General features: G+C 36.3%; 1 protein-coding gene across 33 annotated transcripts in view; it reads right to left on the reverse strand.

Annotated features, from left to right (window-relative positions):
- The window catches only part of PHF21A (PHD finger protein 21A), a 188472-nt gene that overhangs the window by 152345 nt on the left and 14890 nt on the right, over nt 1-21237 (reverse strand). For 19 of the 33 annotated variants that reach the window (XR_010135467.1, XM_063711102.1, XM_055354768.2 and 16 more), the window contains 2 exons: nt 6837-6877; nt 5103-5214 (listed from right to left, as the gene is read on the reverse strand). The gene's annotated coding sequence lies outside the window, so the exon portion shown is untranslated. The remainder of the gene's footprint in view (nt 1-5102; nt 5215-6836; nt 6878-21237) is intronic. The other 14 variants (XM_055354774.2, XM_031015998.3, XM_055354767.2 and 11 more) reach the window with 1 other exon arrangement.

Below are 21237 nucleotides of genomic sequence, written 5' to 3' on the forward strand. Positions count from 1 at the left end.
TGTCAAAAATCTAAATCTGTTAATATGACACCCAGCTTGACCTTCGTATCTCCCTCAATCATCACTGCTCTAATTTAAATTATTTCGATGGCTAATTTATCCTTTATTGTTGTTTTCTTTTCTTGAATGTGGCCTTAGACATGATTTTAGGTACTCTGTCAAAGCAAAAGTCTGTTTTTGCCTGAATAAATTTAAATTTTACTTCAAATTTCTTTTCTTCTTTGCACTTATAAAGCTTGTAGCTAGAGCAGTTTTTTAGCATTCATATAAATTGGGGAATGGAACAATCAGAAAGTTAGAGGAACCACTACTCCTTAAACCAATACAATAAGATTAATGATCTTCATATTTCTAAATATTATTTACCTATGGGTACAGTCTATATTCAACCTAAGTTTTCTAAGAGTCCTTTGAAAACTGGTTTAACAGAGTTATAATGGAATCATTAACTAGGGAATATACCCTTGTGAATATGAGTTTTCAATATATTTGCTTATTCTCATTAGGCATAAAACATCAGCAGAAATCTCTCTTTCAGGGCTTATATACTAGATTATATAACATCAAAATACTCAAACCTAAAAAACAATAAATTCCAAAAGTGCAAAATTCCTTTAAATTCACATTTGCAAAGGATAGGAAAAGTTGACTGTATAATGATAATGTTAACAAAAACATTTTAAAAGGCAGTATATTTAAGGGAGTTATTAACAATTTAGAAGGGGAGACATACTATGGTGAACAAATCTGGGTAGTTTTAGCTACTATCTTTTTTTTTTTTTTTTTTTTTTGAGAAAGAGTCTCGCTCTGTCGCCCAGGCTGGAGTGCAGTGGCACGATCTCAGCTCACTGCAAGCTCCGCCTCCCAGGTTCATGCCATTCTCCTGCCTCAGCCTCTGAAGTAGCTGGAACTACAGGCGCCCGCCACTACACCCAGCTAATTTTTTTGTATTTTTAATAGAGACGGGGTTTCACCGTGTTAGCCAGGATGGTCTTGATCTCCTGACCTCGTGATCCGCCCGTCTTGGCCTCCCAAAGTGCTGGGATTACAGGCATGAGCCACCGCACCCAGCCAGCTACTATCTTTTAAAATATTTGGAATGATAACCAATCAATCAATAAATATCAGAATCATTAAGTCACTAAGACCAAGATTTTTGTTATCATGTAAGCTTACTCTACCTGCAATACTAAAGCTAAAACTACACAGCCACTTTAATTTAAATAACAACATAATCTCCCTACTCAAATTCCTGATTATGTATTACAGTTCTTCTTGAAAACAACACTTGGTTTTAATTTTTACAAGGCTCTACCAGAAAATGTGTCCAAAATGATTCCTTATAATTTTTGTCAAGAATCACTTTGAAGTTGAAGGTGTATTTTTCAAATATTCGTACTTCATTCTACTGACAGTAACATAAAACCATAGTTCAACTCAATTCACATAAACTCTGGAAATGAACGGCAGGTTAAAACACAAAGAACTTAACATTATACATAACAAAGGGCTAATACAGTTTATATATTTAGGGCCCTCAAAAATTGATAACAAAAATCTATGAAAAAACAATTTACAGAAGAAATAAGAATGACCAACAAACATGAAAAACTTCCATCTTTTAAGACACAGAAATATAACTAAGATTATATGCTTTGTCTATCAAACTGAAGACCTATAAAATAATAATACTCTGAGCTGTCTAGAATTTGTGTCAGGTGCCACTTCGCAATTTGCTGATGGTTATCTCTAGGTAGTAGCACTGTCAGTTACTTTCTTCTTTTTGGGGTATTGATATTTTCAAAATTTTCCATAAAAAATATGCACATCTTTTTAAACAAGAAGACATTAACCAAGGATTTGTAGATAAAGCATCAGAAAACATTATACTATCAAACAAAATGCTCAGGAAAAGAAAAAGTTAAAACCAGGGTTTAACTTGAAGACTGTAAATGTCAAAGAGTGCCTCGCACAATAATAAGCCTGCAACTCAAGTTAATGAGGAGCCGATGGCTTTTACCTTCTCCATCAGATTGTTGTCTGCTTCTCAGAGATACACAAAGGCATGAAGTTTTATTCAGCAAGGACTCTAAATGCCAATTACTCATTTTATTTCAAAATAAAACTGAAAGGGTTAAAAAAGTCAGGACTAGTAGAAAAACATATGAAGGATTAGAAGATTCATTTGAAATTCTTTTTCTTTTCTTCAGAAAGATCTCTTTCTGGATAGTAATTTTAAGAGACTGGTCTGTGCGGAAAGAAACAAATTATAGACATGTATTTATAGTTTACAAAAACAAGGCAGGTACATGTTGAATCTTGTTTTTTTAATTTTATTTTTTCTTGTAGAGAAGGGGTCTCATATGTTGCCCAGGCTGGTCACGAATATATGCTGAATATTTTGAAAAAATTTTTTTCCTGAGACAGGGTCTCACGGTGTCACCCAGGCTACAGTGCAGTGGTGTGATCACGGCTCACTGCAGCCTCAACTTGCTGGGCTCAAGTGATCCTCCTGCCTCAGCCTCTTGAGTAGCTGTGACTACAGGTGTGCCCCACCACACCTGGCTAATTTTTGTATTTTTTTGTAGTGACAGGGTTTCGCCATGTTGCCTAGGCTGGTCTTGAGCTCCTGGGCTAAAGTGACCCATCCACCTTCAGCCTCCCAAAGTGTGGGATCACAGGTGTGAGCCACTGCACCCAGCTGAAAAAATATTTTGAGGTCTTGGACATCTCATGCAGTCATCATCTGAATACCACTGGGAGGCAGTTTATAGCATCAAAAGAATATTGGCTACATTTGTAAAAGATGATTTAACATATTTTGACCAATTCTAACAAGTTATAAATAACAAATCAGTTGCTGCAAAGTGAATACCATCAGACTCACAAGACAGTAACACACTGCATTCCACCATAATGAGTGACTCTCACCATCCAACAGCTCTACAAGTCACTATCAGCAAGGCCATTTGCCTAGCCCAAAATATTAGCATTTGCAATCTTCCAAACTGTACACGTCAAACCATTCTGATATCTAATGGCCTCTAACTTTCCAATAACAACAACAACAACAACAACAACAACAAAACATAAAAACCAAACACACAAACCAAACACACAAAAACAATAATCAAATCCCACTAAAAAGGTCAGCCATGGTATCTGGAAAGCACATTCACCATCCCAAAAAACAAAAAATGCTAATTCTACTTACTCACTGTGTGACTACTCTCATCCCCAGGGTTCATTTGTTTGTTTGCTTGTAAATCAGGAAAATGGAAACAATATCACCTACTTCATAAGACTGTTGTGGTTTAAATAAGGCAAAATTATATGAAAAGCCCTTTGCAAACTGTAAAGTTTTATGATAGTTTTAATACACTTAATTCTTTTCTCTATACAGACTTTTTAATAGAACTTCTCTACATAGTATATATCTAGAAGACTGTAGGCTTTTCTGTTCTCAAATTCTCTATGGAGGCTCTTCTAACTATTTCTCTGGGTATACTTCTGCTTGAAGATATGTGACCTGCAGGTCTTTCATTACGATTCTAATAACTCGTAGGAAAGCTATAACTCCAATTTTACTGCTAAGAAATATTTTGCTGTTACTGAGTTGACAGAAACCTTTTTCCAATCAAAACTTGACTCATCAACCAACATTTCTTTAACTAACGATAAGTCCATGACACAGTGTGCCCCCAAACTGTCCCTAAAAAGGACAACTCCATGTTCTCTATACCATGCATTTATTTGGTGTGAAACTCCTCTGCTTTTTATCTATATTCTCAGACACAATGTTTAAAGTAGGTTTAATTCATTTTTTTAAATAGGAAAAAGTAGGTCTTGACAGTCATCTACGTATCTTTACTTCTTGTACCATGCTTAATATTTGAATATCAGGTTTCAATTTGTACAAAATACTTCCTACTATGTATCTAATATGTAGGTAGATAAAATAATATCTTTATTAGCAGTAGTGCTAAAATTACCATGAATGCTAAAAATAATAAATTCTTTTAATACTATTTATTAAAAACTTTAACATTTATTAACATGAATCAATACAAATGACAACATTAAAAAACATAATGTAATGTCTATTTTCTTATCATTTAGCAAATTTTCAACACATCTTGATTTATTTTCATCACAGTGTTTCTTTTATGACACTCCACAGGTGAACAGAAAATACTACTGCACAAAGAGCTTGGCAACCCTGATTTTAGAGGCGAACCCTCTGAATCTGGTAAGGTAGCTATGTTAAAATTCTGGTGTGACAGCTGTTGACCTCCTTAGCTAGTTGGATGTTTCTATACTATTAAATTATATTTAATAATGTTGTTTCCTATTAAATAAAAAAATATGCATACATATCATTACATTTATGATATCTAAATGTCTGAATGTATGTGAGTATAAAATATCTTTCTAATTTCTATTTGTTTTGAAGGGGGTGGGGGCGGGTCCTCATTTTTTAAAAAAAGAATCTCTACTCAGGTCACACCTCCACTGCAACGTGCAGGCTATTATGGCGCCTTGGGCCAGGCCAGGGTTCCCCATAGCACCCTCCTTCACAAGTCTGTGTAGTGTCCTGGACCCCTCCCTACCATCATCAGTGCTCAGCCCAATATACAGTTTCTACCTCTGCTTCCTGGGGTCCAGGCTGTCTGAATACACACATTCTTCTATTTCCTAACTTTCTTTACAAAAATCAGGCATGTCTACTAAATTATCCCAACCACATCCAACAAAAGGAAAACTGAGTAAATTTTAAAATACACAGAAATTGAAAATGGAGGATGTTGGGGAGTAAGGTATGAGAGCATAGTGACAATGAGGCCAAGGTTTTAGAACTAGTTGTCACATTTACCAGAATGTTATTAATATTTAATGACTATTTAAAAAAAAACTGTCCAGACAAGCCTGGCCAGAATCTTACAAATATATACCACACAAAGGATAATGCAAGTGGGTGTGGTAGTCTCAGCATAACCAATAAATACTTAATAGAAGTGGAAGTTATGGGAGATAGATTTCAGATCAATATAAGGAAAAGGAAGAACTAAGGATAAGAGTCGTACAAAAAAGGAATGGGTTACCTTATGAGGTAGTGGGCTCCCTGTCATTAGAAGTATTCAAGAATGCTGCATATCATATCCCCCTCTTGGAGATTCACAATGCACATTAGCATATTAAAGGTTCTGAGAAGTCCTGCAGTAAAGAAACCTGTTTAACTTTGTTTAATGCAGCATTTCCCAAATTACTTGACCACAGAAGCCTTTTCCCACCCCCACCCCACCTCAATAATACTTATTTTTTTGTGGAAGTAGAATTCCTCAGAATACATTATAGAAAATGAGCTACATTTTTTTTTAATGTGGTATTCAATATGTACCTGAATAACAACCTGTCAGGGATCTAGAAGAAACTGCCACACAAGGTAAAATACTGGAGGAGAAGGCCCTTAACCCATTTATACCTAGTGTTCCATTATTGGAACACTAAGCTTGTGGGAGTTATTTATATCCTACTGCTCAAGTTCATTGCCAAAGTCTGATTTTTCACAAAAAAAAATTGCAACCTCTGGTATAAATGGGTTAAGGTCGCTTCTCTAAGATTCTATCCCATGTCAAAGTAAAGAGCTACAGGATCTTGATTATTTATTTTAAAAGGTTTAATGAGAGAAAGGCAAGTAGAATAAAAAGGTAGTAAATGCAAGGATTAACTAGTTCAAGTGCCTCCATTAAACATGTTCAAATCCCAGTCCTCAAAAGGAAGAGAGACACCACAAGCACCATAAACTATCAAAAGGAAACCTTGGCCAAATATCTACTATATCTACTCCACCCACCAAATTAATTACTATTTGAGAGAGGATTTAAAAATTTTTTTAAAAAGGAGTAGTCTTGCACTAGGCGACTACCCTATTCCAGCTATCTTATTTGAGTGTAATTTTTTTCATAATACACACTCTCCTAATAAAGTTAATATTTGTTTGATGGCTAGTCACTAGATTGCCCTGTGCATTCAAAGAAATGTTTAAGAATGATGAAGAGCCGTTAAAAAAATCTCTCAAAGTAGATATTAGGAAAAAATGTTTGCCTGTATGCCCCACAATTACATTTCTCTCTCTCTCTTTTTCTCTCTTTTTCCTTTTGAAGAATTATATAAAACAACACATGCTAAAAATGTACTATCAGACATGAAGCTAACTAATCCAATATTAATTTTAAGAATGTAAATAAACACGACTCCCAAATTTCAAAGTCAAGTTTCCACAGTTAAATTAACCTAAGCCATTCTGCACATATACTAAGGCCATCAAATAGAACAGCATATTAAGTAACACAAAACACTATAGGAATCTTAATCTTTTTTTAAGAGATGAGGGTCTTGTTTTGTTGCCAGCTTCAAGCTGGACGACTTGAATTGGCTCAAGCCATCCTCCTGCCTCAGCTTCCTAAGTAACTGGAGCTATAGGCACACACCACTGGGCCTGGCTAGGAATCTGAACTTTTGAATTTCTTGACGTTTGAATTCTCAACCAGAACCATTGCATTAAGGACATTTTTGGAAAACGGGACTTTTGCATTTTAACAGGTTATCGAATGGTGGAACATGCAGGCCTAGCTGTATTAGCAGAAACACAAATGCATTTGAAGTATAGCTACGTGAAATTAGACAATTCATTTCCACTTAGTGCAAATAGCAAAGCCCCATTTCTGAGAGAGAGCCTATTTGCAAAAAAAAAAAAAAAAAATCACAATATTTGAATAACTATCCAGCTAGCATCTGGATCAGGCATACGATGTCTACCTAGTCAAAGTACTTACCAATTTTGGGGAAACTGGTTCTCCTTCAGCTCTCTAGCCCCCTATAACAGAAGAACGGGAAAATGGAATTAGACAACACACACATATTTATGACATGTCGTTAAAAGCTGAAGACTCAAAGATTACTGATTTTAACAAGAAAAAACAAAACACACAAAAGTTTCCGAAGTTTTAAAACCCAAAAGAAAAAAAGAAGCAATAGGTAATTTTTACAGCAAAGAAAAGAACTCAAGAGCAGTTAAATTGCTACTTTTCCATAGTTTTTCAAGACAAGCAAAAGTAAGTAGTTGATAATTTTCCTTTCCTAAGAGACACATAGAAATGAAATGCACCTCATTTAAATAACATACAACTACTCCTTCATCCCCAGCAAGTGACCTCTACTGTCAGTTGTTTTACATTAACAAATTAAGGTAACATCACTAGTTCTTAGTTTGGTCCTCATAAAAGGCATTTTTTTCAATTAATCTTGAAATGTATTTGCCTTATATAAGGCTTTAAAATCACAGCATTTTATAATAATGTATAGTCAGAATTTTAATTAAACTTTTTTTCACATTCTTAGATGTGTCTCACCTTTTTTTTTTTTTTGAAACAATGTCTTACTCTGTTGTCCAGGCTCAAGTGCAGTGGCACAATCACAGCTCACTGCAGCCTCAACCTCCCAGGCTCAAGCAATCCTCCCACCTCAGCCTCCTGAATAGCTAGCACTTCAAGTGTGCCACAATGCCTGGCTATTACTTTATTTTTTGTAGAGTCAGGCCTCACTGTGTTGTCCAAGCTGGTATCAAACCCCTGGGCTCAAGCAATCCTCCCTGCCTCAACCTCCCAAAGTGCTGGGATTACAGGTGTGAGCCACTGTGCCTGGCCACATCTTACCACTTTAGATTGTAAACCACATACACAAAAGCTATTTGTTTCTATGCCACATATCTAATCAGTGATGAAGCCAGAAAGAAAATTTAGGTTTTGGGATCCCAATCCAATATTAGGAAACAAAAATTAAAACTTTTCCCTTAATATTTTAGTATTAAATTATTTAAACTCCACTATGCTATGCTCTAAAACTACATGTCTTCCTTTTGCCTTAAATATGGTGTTTGTTGACTGATATTACTCCAATAGTGTCTCATTGCCTCAGGGAATATTTCAAAAGAGCTTCATGTCTCCCATATTGTAAATCTTTGTTTAACCATGTACAGTTATACCAAACATATGATAAAATTATTTAAAAGGGCCCCAGTTCATGCAGTTAGCACTCATTTCCAAAGAAAGTCAATGTGCTATTCTATTCTGCCTTTTCTTTAGCAGCTGTCCTTTTTAAAGTTCTCAGGCCCATGCAAATAACAATTTTAATCACCAAGGTTAGGATGACTCTCAACCAAAAGAGAAATCATGCAACAATCTGTAGAACAATGCAGTTATTAAAAAGTGGATTCTTAACACTACTGATATCTACAGGACTCTGTGCCACTCAAAAGGTTGCCTCAAACAGTACCAGGCACATAGTAAATGCTCAATAAATGTTTGTTAAGTCAATGAATTGACTAAACAGACACTTAAGCTGTCTGTTGAGGGCTTATCTTCCCTATTAGGGCTTTCATGTTAGCTCTTTTAGGCTGGGGATAATTTCTTATGCATCGATTTCCAGCAGCATTATTTGTTAAATGAATGACTTTCTGGAACTGTTTTCATCCAAGTTGTTGATTAGGAAGTAAAATATTACCATTTTAAAATATAGTAAAAAGGAAAAGACTGATAAATTGGACAAAGTTAAAATTAAGAACTTCTGTTCATCAAAAAAACACCATTAAGAAAGTGAAAAGGTAAACCACAGAATCGGAGGTGATAATTATATTACGTATAATCAACACAGGCTTATACCCACAATATATAAAATATGTTGAAATTCAAAGTGATGAGGATGGGACTGGGATTTTAACCTATACAGCATTTGAGAAAGTATTAATAAATGCTGCTGAAAAGTCATATTCAACAAAAGGCAGCACAATGTACATATATCTTATCTCCAAGGCATTTTCTCCAAAAATGAGGAGCAGGGCCAATCCTGAACTGATAAAGAATTTTGCCATGATATCCTGAAATCATGATGTCATGAAACTGCTCATAAGACTATTTGTAGGGACTGCAGAAATCGCATAGAAAATCAAAGCCAGAGAAGTTAAGTGACTTCCCCAAAGGTCACTCAGCTAGCTGATAGTGAAGCTGGAGAAGAGCTTATGGGCCCGAGATTCCTTGGCTGAGCTCATTTTCCACTAGACCTCACTTTCTCTTAACCCGCTGCAGGAGTTACTCTTCTAAAAAACAAACTACAATAAACACTAGCGAAATATTTTTGGAAAAGTCTGCACATAAAGTTTTAAAGAAAAATCACACAAGCCATCTTAAAACATGAAATCCTGGCCGTGCACAGTGGCTCATGCCTGCACTTTGGGAGGCCAAAGTGGGTGGATCACGAGGTCAGGAGATCGAGACCGTCCTGGCCAACATGGTGAATAATAATTATTTCGTAGAAGTCTCTTCTAAAAATACAAAAAAAAATTAGCTGGGTATGGTGGTGTGCACCTGTAATCTCAGCTACTCGGGAGGCTGTGGCAGGAGAATCACTTGAACCCGGGAGGCAGAGATTGCAGTGAACTGAGATCGCGCCACTACACTCCAGCCTGGCGACAGTGAGTCTCCGTCCCAAAAAAAGACAAATCATGAAATCCTTTAAACCTAAGGGATCCCCATGAATGGGCTTCAGAGGGGTCTGTCAACTGCTTCCTACTATATGCTAAATTCTATACATATCAGCATAGGTACACCTTTCTTGGAAGAGGGTCCACGGCTTTAATTGGTTTCACAATGAGGTTCACATACCCAAAAAGAGGAAATTATTTTTAGACTAATGATTCTTAAACACTGTGCACGTCAGAAATCCCAAAGCGTTTCTTCTGAAGATTGAATATTAATTGACTGCCATTTGGAAATTGACAAAAAAAAAGAAAAGCAAATATTTTATTTCTATAATTTAAGAAAACTGAGCAGCAAAAAGCAAGATCTATACACACGTTTGTACTTTTTACACTATCCATATGTAAAACATATTTAAGTCTGAAATGCAAGTTTGATTTCTTCATGTTAAGCTGGTTAAAAGCCACTTAGTTTGTTTCTCACATACATTTCACACTTCTAACTAAGGTACTTCAAAATTTTAACCATATTTGCTTAAATTTTTAAAAGATAGATTTGTTCTGAAAAATATATCCAAAACACCTAAGTTAGAGTAAATGAAATTATTTTTGCTTTTAGAGGTGTTATACTATCTTGCTAATACAATGTCATACAATTTTTTGCAAATCGAAGATTGTTCACCTCTCCAAAACTTCACAGGTAACTGCTCCAATTAGAGCTGGCAAAGAAACAAATCATCCAGATTTCTAATATGGTTATAATATTTTAAATATTATAAATAAATCTAAAGCAATTAATAATTATTTAAATATTTTGTAAAATATCTGAAACCCTTGCGATATGAAGAATCTGTATTAAACAAACAAAACTTGCAGAGAAAAAGTTTAATACTAGATCATGTTTTAAATTAGGCTAAAATTTAATTCACCCTACTACAAATTTCAAATGATTAAGTTTATAGCCTGTGCTCAATCATAAATTTTGATAAGGGACTAGAATAGCACAGATAATTGTCATTCAAAGACACTTTAAAATGTCACCTTACCCAGAAGATTCAATCTCTTCTCTTCCCCTTACTATACCAAGCTGATAGAGGCCCCCAAACTGAGTTTTATCCACCACTGGCTTTACTGCTTTTTATCTACCCTTCCTAACTTCCAACAGAAAGCAAGTAAGTTTGAAATAAATTTAAATGCAGATAAGTGGTTAGAAGAAAAAGCAGAATCCCGCTTGACAGGTTTAGTCCTTGGGGCCCCAACATCTTAATAACCATCCCTCTTGTACCCACCTCTCTTACCCTCTCCTGGACATTCCTCTAGCTCTTTTCCTTTTACTCTCATGGAGCATCAATTTTCCCCTCATGATTACTGGATCATTTTGTTCCTTCTATCTTAAAAAATAATAATTAAAAAAAAAACCCTCTTGACTCCATATCCTTCTCTAGCTATTGTCCCCATCTAGGCTCACATTTATAGCAAAACTCCCTGAAAGAGGTAACCATACTCCCTCTCTCTAATTCCTCTCCTCCCATTCTCTATTGAACACAACCCATTAGGGCCTTTGCCTCCCTCCATTCTTGTGAAGATCACCAATGATTTAACAGTTGTTAAATCCAACAGAAAATAGTCTTCACTTCCTTGACCAGTATCTTTTGACCCACCACTCATTTCTTCCTCCTCAAAATTTTTTTTCTCTTGACTTCCAGGAGACCATCCTCTCTTGATTTTCTTTCTCAACTCTCTGGCTACTCTCCTTGGTTTCTTTTGCTGGTTCCTCCTTGCCTCCAACACCTTAAAATGTGGAACTGTCCCAGGACTCAGTTCTTGGAACTCTTCCCCTTAGGTGATCTCACACAGTCTCACAGCTATAGAAGGATCTACACACTGGCAATTCCCAATGTTTATCTCTAGCACATATCCTTCCCCTGAATTCCAAACTCATATACCCAACTGCCCACTCAACACTGGTCAAATAGGTATCTCAAGCTCAACACATCCAAAACTAAACTCCTGACTACCTCTCCCCTAACTTCCTCCTCAGAGTCATTCCCATCTCAGTAAATGGTAACTCCACCCCCTCAGAAGAAAAAATCCTAAAAGTCATCTTAAGACTCTTCTTTTTCCACACTCCACATCTACTCCGACAGCCAACCATGTGCCTCTACCTTCAAAATATATCCACCATGACCCCTTGTCTCAACTCTCCTACCACCTCCCTGGTCCAAGTCACCTTCACCTTTCACCTAGATAATTGCAACAGCCTCCTAACTGGCCTCCCCAATTCTACCCTAGCCCCGCTAAGGTATATTCTCTTGCAAGCCAGAGTAAGCTTTTCAAAATCCAAGACAGATCTTGTTACTCTTCTGCTCAAAACCCTCCAGTGGCTTCCCATCATACTCCGAGAAAAGATGAAGTTCCTTTCAACGGCCCACAGGCACTGAGTGATTTGGGCCTCTGCCACTCGAAGCCGTCCCATCTCCCTATCGCTCAATCCATTCCAGCAACACTGGCCTCTTTTCCGTACTTCAGACCCTCCAGGCAAGTTCCCTTCTTGGGGCTCTGGAACACTCTTTTCCTCCAAATATCTTCATGGCTCACTCCCTCAAATTACTGAGGAAATCTACAGCAGTTTCAGGAGCAAAAGAATACTAAAATAAAGACTAAAACTATGATCAGAATTGTTCCACTCCCCAGCTTTTACTTATGCTCTTCCTTATAACAAGAATAATACCTTTTTACCCTCTCTCTAACTATCCAAATCTCACCCACACACTAGGGTCCAGATAAAGACTCACTGATTAACAGAGATCTGCTCAAACCATCCTAATTCCCAATTCTTCCTTTGTTTAAACTCCTGAAGTGTTTATCCTCTTTCTCATTCATTTTCAAGTTTAACCACACACTGCCTCACATTTTAATCTGACCTATATGACATCTCCCTAACTAGAACACACACACACACATACACAAAAGAATAGAATACCTTGTACAAGTAGTTCTCAATCCTAGATCAGGATAACACATAAAACTTCAAAAAATACAGGTTCACAGGCCCTACCCTTAAAGATATTGAATATATTATGTCTTATTTAGAACCCATAGATCTGTATTTAAGTTCCCCCAAAAGATTCTAATAGGGAGCCAGGATTAGAAACCACTGCCTGCCTTACAGTACTCTATTTCCTTCAGTACCTAGGAAAGTAGGCCTTCAAACAGCCTAAAACTAGAATGGACACCTCAGAGGGCAGATCCATACCTTCATTTCACGGAGGAACAGAGGTCCAAGAAGTCCAGATGACTAGCTAAAATCTACAAAGATTTAGACTGTACATAAATAAATGAAAGTAATAAAAATCCACAATTCACAGATGGGTGTAGTAAACACTGATTATCTATTACTTGACCAGTGGTTGTAGTGTCTAAGTTCTAAAACAGTGCATATTAACTTCTATATGCTTGAAAAATGTGAGCCACACTAGCTAATAAAAGACTTTGAGGCCAGAGGGTAATTACAGGAAGGCTTTTAAGTAAAATAAAAAACAAAACAATTTTTCTAAGTCTTCTTACAATATAAACAAAAACTGTTAGAACCATTTTTTATGGTTGAGAAGAAATAGCAGAAATAAATAGAAAGAAGAAATCTTGCTTCCTCACTCTATAAAGCACAAAAATTCTTATTCACAAGCTTCCATAGCTCTCACAAAGCTGTTTTCTGAGTCTAATCATCATAACGAAAACTTAATTATAGATCAGACTTAGTAAATCACTCCTTATCCCAAGACAACTCAAACTCTATCTTAATAATCAGTTAACCTCAGGACTAAAACTCTTGTCATTAACAACAAAAAAAAACTCAGTTATCTATAAGGCATTATAAAAGAGTTTGAGCTTATTTTGGTGTACAGGGATTTAAGGAAGTGCCTCCTATTAACACTAATGGGAGTTCTGGGTGTAAACCATAAGCACCAAGGAGGAGGATCAACGCCCAGCACTGCATCTGTGAGAACCCTTTCTATTGCACTAACTGTAACTACTGGGAGTTGTTCACTCAGAAATGGGATAATAGACCCAAATTCCTATGTCTCTAAAGCACAAGATAATTCAAATAAAAGTCACTAAGAAAGGTCAATGCTAGATACCAGATTTTAAAAATAAACAAGAAAAAGTTAAACTAAAAGAACAATTAACACATTAAGAAAATTTTATAAAATAGCATCAACATACACAGAAGAAATTAGTGAATTGCTAGAGAAAAATATCACACACAAAAATAAATTCAACAAGATTAAAATAACCAAATTTTAAAAAATTAAAGCACAGTAAACCCAACTATAGCCAGAAGCTTATCCAGAGAAACACATGCACACAAAACAAAACTCAACTCCTCCCTGATGGAGCCCTCAGTATTACTATAGTCCTTGCTTTAAACACAGAAGGAAACTCCTGCTGCATTGATAGCCAAGAATAATCAGAGTACTTCCAGATAAATGGACAGTGATCACAAGCTGCCGAGGACGAGCAAAACTAACTAAATAAAAATTATAGCACCTTATTGTGTTCCATCCTGCCTCACTTCTCAATATAGCACTGCTGTACTCACTAGGCTGGAAAATGAGCAGGTGCCTTTCAGGCTATAGAAAAATTAGACACACACACACACACACACACACACACACACACACCCTAAACACAAACACAAACACAAAGAGAATGATACTCTTTCACTTGAAGGGGCTTAAAAAATGCAAGGCTTTGCTGCAGGCCTAGAAAACTCAGAGTAGGCCTTACCGAAGAAGTGAGAAAAAAGCCAAGGTTTATTCCAAATCCACATTTCAAGCACTAAAAGAATTAACATTTATTTCAGTTAAAAGGTTTTGGCCACAATCCATTTTTTAAAAAGGAAAGAGAAATTAAGATTTTCCCTGTTTCCAGCCTGAAAGAAAATTAGAATCTCTTCTCTCTGACTATACAGGTTTAGCTCCACAACACAAATAAAAAAGAACCCTGACTTTAGGCCTAAAAACTAAAAATGGTTCCATACAATTTACATTTTTTAAAAAATCTTTGTAGTCCAACATATTGATCCTTTCTCACCACTGCTATCCTTAATGAACATTTATCTTTTTATCAGTACTTTGAAATGTCAATGAGAAGCGGAAACAGCTACAATACACTGGGAATTTTAACTTTTGAAACAAAAACCACAAAGAAACAGGAGTCTGAAACACGCCTCAATCACGCTGATAAGTAGTCCTAAAACTTGAAAGTGAAAGCAATACAGACCTCAAAAAGAAGTTGTTTGCTTGATATTAATGCTAGCCTTTAAGACCAAAAATATGTTATGTTACAGAAGACTGAAATCAGGGCTTCCATTAACCTTGTTTAAAAAAAAAAAAATCCCATGAGCATGGATTTTTTTCCTGAGTCTCTTCATCAGAGCAGCATGGGGTCCCATTAGGCACCCTATTTTACTTCCACCTTATAAATAACGTTAGCTATTTGCTATTTCCATGGAAACCAAGTAGAGAGAAACCCACTTAAATGAATACCGGTTAAAAGAATAAGTTTTATTTTAGAAAGGTTTTGCTGCTATAGGCGAACTCTTCTGGGGAATACTACAAAGTCTTCTTAAGTATAATTTTTAAAAATATATCTTTGGTGTAGAGGGAACTTATTAAAGGTCCTGTTAAATAAGTATACTCCCTGCACTAAATGATAGATGCCAAATAACATCATAACATTAAAGACACATTTTCAATGCACAGGGGTTTACATGCACAACTTTCACTGACTATGCTTCCCCATGCATTGGGGTGGAATAATTACACCTGTGGGTCTAATTTAAACTAATGCAACCAAATAAATTCAGAAATAAGGCTACCATTACCTTGTAGTGACTCCTAATGAACACGCCCCACAACTGCAGACATATGTACAACTTACAGTGCAAAGAAGAGCAAACAAGGGAGCACATAACAAGTTTCTAACCACTGTTACCACGTCTAAAGATAGCAGGTAGTCAAAAGTCCCTCCTCGACAAACCATTTTATAAGTGAAACAAGCATTCCTTAACCAATATACACATTCGGGTTAAATAGAAATAGAATATGCACAAGAAGGAAGTGCGAAACAAGACTTGTGACCTGCAACTTTAAGCTGACTTATATATTGTCCTGCTTATGCTAAGAAATGGTGGTCCATACAACCGTCACAGATAGGAAAGTGTACATAAAATAAAATGCAACTCCTAAGAACACAAGCTCAAAACTAATAATCTCAGAACTTCTAAAAGCAGAAGGAGTAAGAAAAGCTAAAATCTGTCCAGCAGGCATCGTTCTTCATTAAGTTAGTGGTGGCTCAGACATCTTCAGTAAGTTAAAAGACAAATGAAAATATTATCCTAAAAGGGATTACCAGTATTAAACTAACAATGTATGAAAAGAACATTCTCATACACATTTTTCCTTTGAGTATACCAATGTGTCTAACTGTAGTGCATGTTTTGAAAACACAAAGTTACTTTCCTGTTATGTTTTACACACTATAAATAAAGATTGGCAAAATGCTGGTAATTGTTAGTTAGGGAATACGTACGTGGGGTTATATTATTCACTCTATTTTTATAAATGTTTTTAAATTTCCATAAGAAGAAGTTATTTAAAATCCTACAAAGGCTCTTGTCTCAAATGTTTTTCTCTATGTATAATTAAATAATAGATGAAATGCCTGGTATAGATCTTAGAAGCTACTGAACTGATTGACTGATTGAGACAGTGTCTCGCTTTGTTGCCCAGGCTGGAGTGCAGTGGCATGGCACAATCACAGCCTCGCAGCCTCGACCTACCAGGCTCAATCAATCCACCCAGCTCAGCCTCCCTAATAGCTGGGACTACAGGCACATGCCACCACACTCGGCTAATTTTTGTATTTTTTGTAGAAACAGGGTTTCGCCATGTTGCCCGTGCTGGTCTCTCTCTTTTTTTTTTTAAAAAATAACGGAGTCTCGCTCTGTCGCCAGGCTGGAAGCAGTGGCGCAATCTCGGCTCACTACAACCTCTGACTCCTGTGTTCAAGCGATTCTCCTGCCTCAGCCTCCTGAGTAGCGGGGATTACAGGCATGTGCCACCACGCCCAGCTAATTTTTGTATTTTTAGTAGAGACGAGGCTTCATCATGTTGGCCAGGATGGTCTCAAACTCCTGACCTTGTGATCCACCCACCTTGGCCTCCCAAAGTGCTGGGATTACAGGCGCGAGCCACCACGCCCGTCCCTGTGCTGGTCTCAAACTCCTGAGCTCAAGTGATACACCAGCCTCAGCCTCCCACAGTGCTGGGATTACAGGCATGAGCCACTACACCCAACCAGGAGCTACTGATTTTAAATCCAGCAGAGACATTAACTCAACATGTAACCATAATTAATTTCCAAGTTTTATTTTTCTTACCAAACAATTATGTTAACAATTTAAAACCACTAGAAGAAATCTAAAAAGGAAAGGGTCTGCTACTTCGCAACTATCAACCAATGACATGCAAAAGATCAATATATAATAAGGCATCAGTGGTATTCTGTATTTACAAATCAAGGAAAGAAAGCCTAGTCTTCTCAATTAATAAATCAAAATATTTTAGCAATTCACAACACCAAAATTTCCATTTTTTAATTCTCCAATTAGGTCCATGAGACTAGAGAGCAGTCTAATAAATTAATGCTTATTTTAGTTAAGTAACATGCCTGCCTCTTCCTCAACTTTGCCTCTATCTCACCCCAACCAGAAAATACAGCAGTTTCTGAGGTAAAAAGGTATTTTTCTATTCTCTCCCTTAGTCCAGATATAAAGTATTTTACAAATATTCAGTTACTGTGCAAGTGATTTTAAGCTATCCATTCTCCAAATTCCAGCTGAGGGCCCAAAGTAGGGGGTATCCCCACAAACTGTTAAAGCTTAAGGTTTTGATAATAGCTCAGTATCTCCCTGTTTAAAAACTAATAATTACAACGGTGTTTTGTTTTTAAGAGAAATAGAAATAAAACAGTGGTGGCTTGAAGGGAAGGATGAATAACAGGCAGGGGATGGAAAGAGACCATCGAGAGAGTAAGCAGAGAAGCAGGAGAGGAAAGGCAACAGAGGGAGTCTGGGCAATCACCGGCGGCATCTCTACACAGGAGCACCACCGGCTGGACAGGGTCCTGCAGAGCTGAAATGGGACTGCACCCCCGTCACATACAGCACCACTTTTTACAAATTAAGCAGGGACAAACTGATTTTCAAAATTGTATAATTCTTTAACTCAACCCCCAAACGCTTGTAGAATCTCTTTCTAACACATATTTATCAAAATGAAATATACTTCTAAACTTTCCACAATTCCATTCAACCAACTGAAACAACTTTTACAGATTCTGCAAAGAGCTAAAGTAAGAAAACTTAATACTATATATTTGCTATGCTAATTTTAAAACTATAATACTTTACCTACTGGTCACTCTATTGCAAAGTAAGATTACAATTATTTAATTGAAAGATAACTATACAACCCATTATAAAATTGCTTAGTTTTAAAAATATTTGTTGAGCCAAAGTACAACACTTTATTTTTTAAAAAACTCATTGGAATTTCTCCTCAGAAACGAGATACAATGTTTTAGGAACAGGGACAAAATAAAATATACACCAATTCACCTATAGTAAACACACCTATTCACCTACTAGACCTTTATCAAATGGTACAGCTGGGTTAGTGAGAACAAAAAGTTAATAGGAGCCATTATGCTACTTTAACTTAAATTCTTGCTAAGGGTAACATATACCATATTCAGAATGTTTTGGTAAGCTATTACTAATACATTTGTTGAATCACAGAAAAAAACGTATCAAGGATCAAAGACCAAAAACGTTCAGATCCTGATCAGTAGTGAATGAACAAAGTTAATTATATTTTACACTTAATGATCTTTCCCCTTACCTCATTTACTGGTTTCACTTATAAGATAGAGAGATACGTAAGACAGACACATATATACATTCTAATGGATATATTAACTCAATTATTTACCCCAAAACCCCTCAAATCTGAGGAGATCATTGTACCTTTTCTCATAATCAACTTGTTCTCAGGCTCAGTTTCTAGGCTCAATATAGGTAGCTTATGACAATTAAATATAGAAAGAAAATAACAATTACCATAAGAAAACATCAGGCACCAAATGAGAGGAAATTTCACAAAGGCAAAATGCCCAAAATCAGAAAGCAAATAAACTGTGCCCATCATTATTAGAAAGCATTTGTATGCCACTTTTATATCTCTGGGGTTCTACAATTGTTTCCATTACTTGTTACACCCAAGCATGAGTTCTCAAGGGTTAAATACACATAATTTGCCAGACCCAATGGACTGACCAGCTGATGAGTATTTAAGACTTGAGAGTTACAATGCCTAGTCTACTACTGACTTGATTCTAAGAGACCTACTATAAACTGCATCAATATCTTGGTGCTGGTCTCACCAGCTGTTGAGAAAAAAAAAGAAAAGCTTATATCACTATGGGTTTTAATAAACATTAAATCCCCTAAAATATTTAGCAGGCTCTGTTAAAACTGACATATTCCCATGTAGTTTCTATTTTTCCCAGAGGTATTCACAAATAAGAACTCATTAGATAACACTTTTATCATCTATACTCTTTCTCACCATGCATTTCAAGGGAGAAAAAAACCTCTCCAGCTAAATTGTTCCAAATTTACTTTTCCCATGAACTTTTAGTGGGACTGTAATAATAACAATAATAATGATAAGAGCAGCTATCACGATTGAGTGTCTCAAGATTTCCTCATTTTATTGTCACATGAACCCTAGGAGGCTGGTATTACCATCTCTGTATCACAGATGAAGAAACTGAAGCCCCAGTGACCAGCACAGTGGTATGCAGCATGTATGTGATACATCTTTATTGGAGTGAGCTTAAATAATTAGTCCAAGGTCACACATTAAACTTTAAGTGGTTATACTGAGATTCAAATACTGGAGTCAGATGCCAAAGCTCAGGCTCTTATACTAATACTTGTCTCAATCCTTGAGAAGAGAAGAAAGGAGCAGAAAACTAAGCTTCAGTACCATTTATTTAGTACTTACTATGTGTGAGGCACTTCTACTAGTTTACACATTAACTCACTTATTCCTCATAACCACTTCATTTTATTCAAATTTTACAGGTGAAGAAACTGAGGCAGAGGCAGAGCAGGAAGTCATTTGGCCACAGTCAGAGCTAATACGTGGCAAAGCTAGGATTTGGGCCCATGCAAAGTGGCTCCTGCACTAACATTCTTAACCTCTGTGTTCTACTGACACGCTATAAACTCCCCTTCACTCGAATTACATGAAAACAAAACTTTTAACCTTTTTACCAAATTACTAAATTGTAAGCTTCACTGAGAGAAAACTAGTAGTGCTTTCCAAGCATGTGCGCCAGACGTCTTTACAGGCACACAGGACATGCCCCTGATGATTAGATCACTGCACGACTCAGGAAGTAGCACACTGTAAATCTGGTTAAGGGCCCCCAGCCCACCTTTCTCCACACTCAGACCCACACTAACCAGGAACTGCAAGAAATGGGCAATTCAGAGACGTCCCTGTGCAATCTTCTATAAAATGAATGTCACTCTTAAAATATCCTAGTGTGTACAGTACCCTTCCATCACCCCTTCTTCTTCCCAAACACCATAAAAAAAACACAAAAGGAATGAATGAGTCTAAGCTACTTAAAAATCATAACAAATGTCCAATGATAACTACAAATTTAAATGAGAAAAAAGCAAAATTCTCATAATTTTGTAACTTGTCCAAATTTTACATTTAAAAAGCACTAGGCCTCTTTGAAAGACTCAATTCTTAGACTACCTTCTTATCATAAATGTGCCTTGAAGGATGCAGAGAATTTTTGCTTCAGATTCTGAATATCTTGATAGGTGTATTTAAAACAAAAAACATGACTATTGCAGTATAAGTTATTGGGCTTTTTATACTAATATCTAATAGCATGACAATGTATTTAATTACACAAATATAAGTATTAGGCACGGATTTAATATTTGTATATTAACATGTAATATACAGAAAATAAATACAAGGAACAGGACTGGACCTAAAGGTACTGAGAACCTGACACAATGAAAACAGGAACTATTGCAGCTCCCTCCATTGACATCGTAAAGTTGCCACATTTTCTGGGCTCTCTTTTGAATTAATGTGGCATCTGTTCCAAGTACAGCATGCTAACATTTTACTAAAAGATATTTTCATTCTACATTTGTATCTGATTTGCTTTTTATTTGAACTCCTGTTTTATTTCAATGGTCATTATTTCTTTATACCAAGTTGTCAATTTGGCATTCCTAATCTATCTCCCCTGAGCACAAAAGGGTGGGGGGGAACCATCAGCTTAAAACTCTCTAACAGCAATAATTACAATATGTTTTGCATATAGATTAAATAAAGAAAATAAACAGCACAAAGATTTTTGTAGGCTTTTTAGTATCAAGTCCTGATAAGTTAACGGCATCTGTTCCTTTCAGAAAAAGAATTCTGCTCTGAGGTGTTGGGGGTTGGGGGAAGTAAACAAATACTAAATAGAATAATTCAAGTTACAAAGTTTGGTCTTCGAGATATGATGATTTCAATAATTTGCACATATCCAACTCCATC

Source organism: Gorilla gorilla, chromosome 9 (assembly GCF_029281585.2).
Source record: "Gorilla gorilla gorilla isolate KB3781 chromosome 9, NHGRI_mGorGor1-v2.1_pri, whole genome shotgun sequence".
In the NCBI taxonomy this organism is placed as follows: Eukaryota; Metazoa; Chordata; class Mammalia; order Primates; family Hominidae; genus Gorilla; species Gorilla gorilla.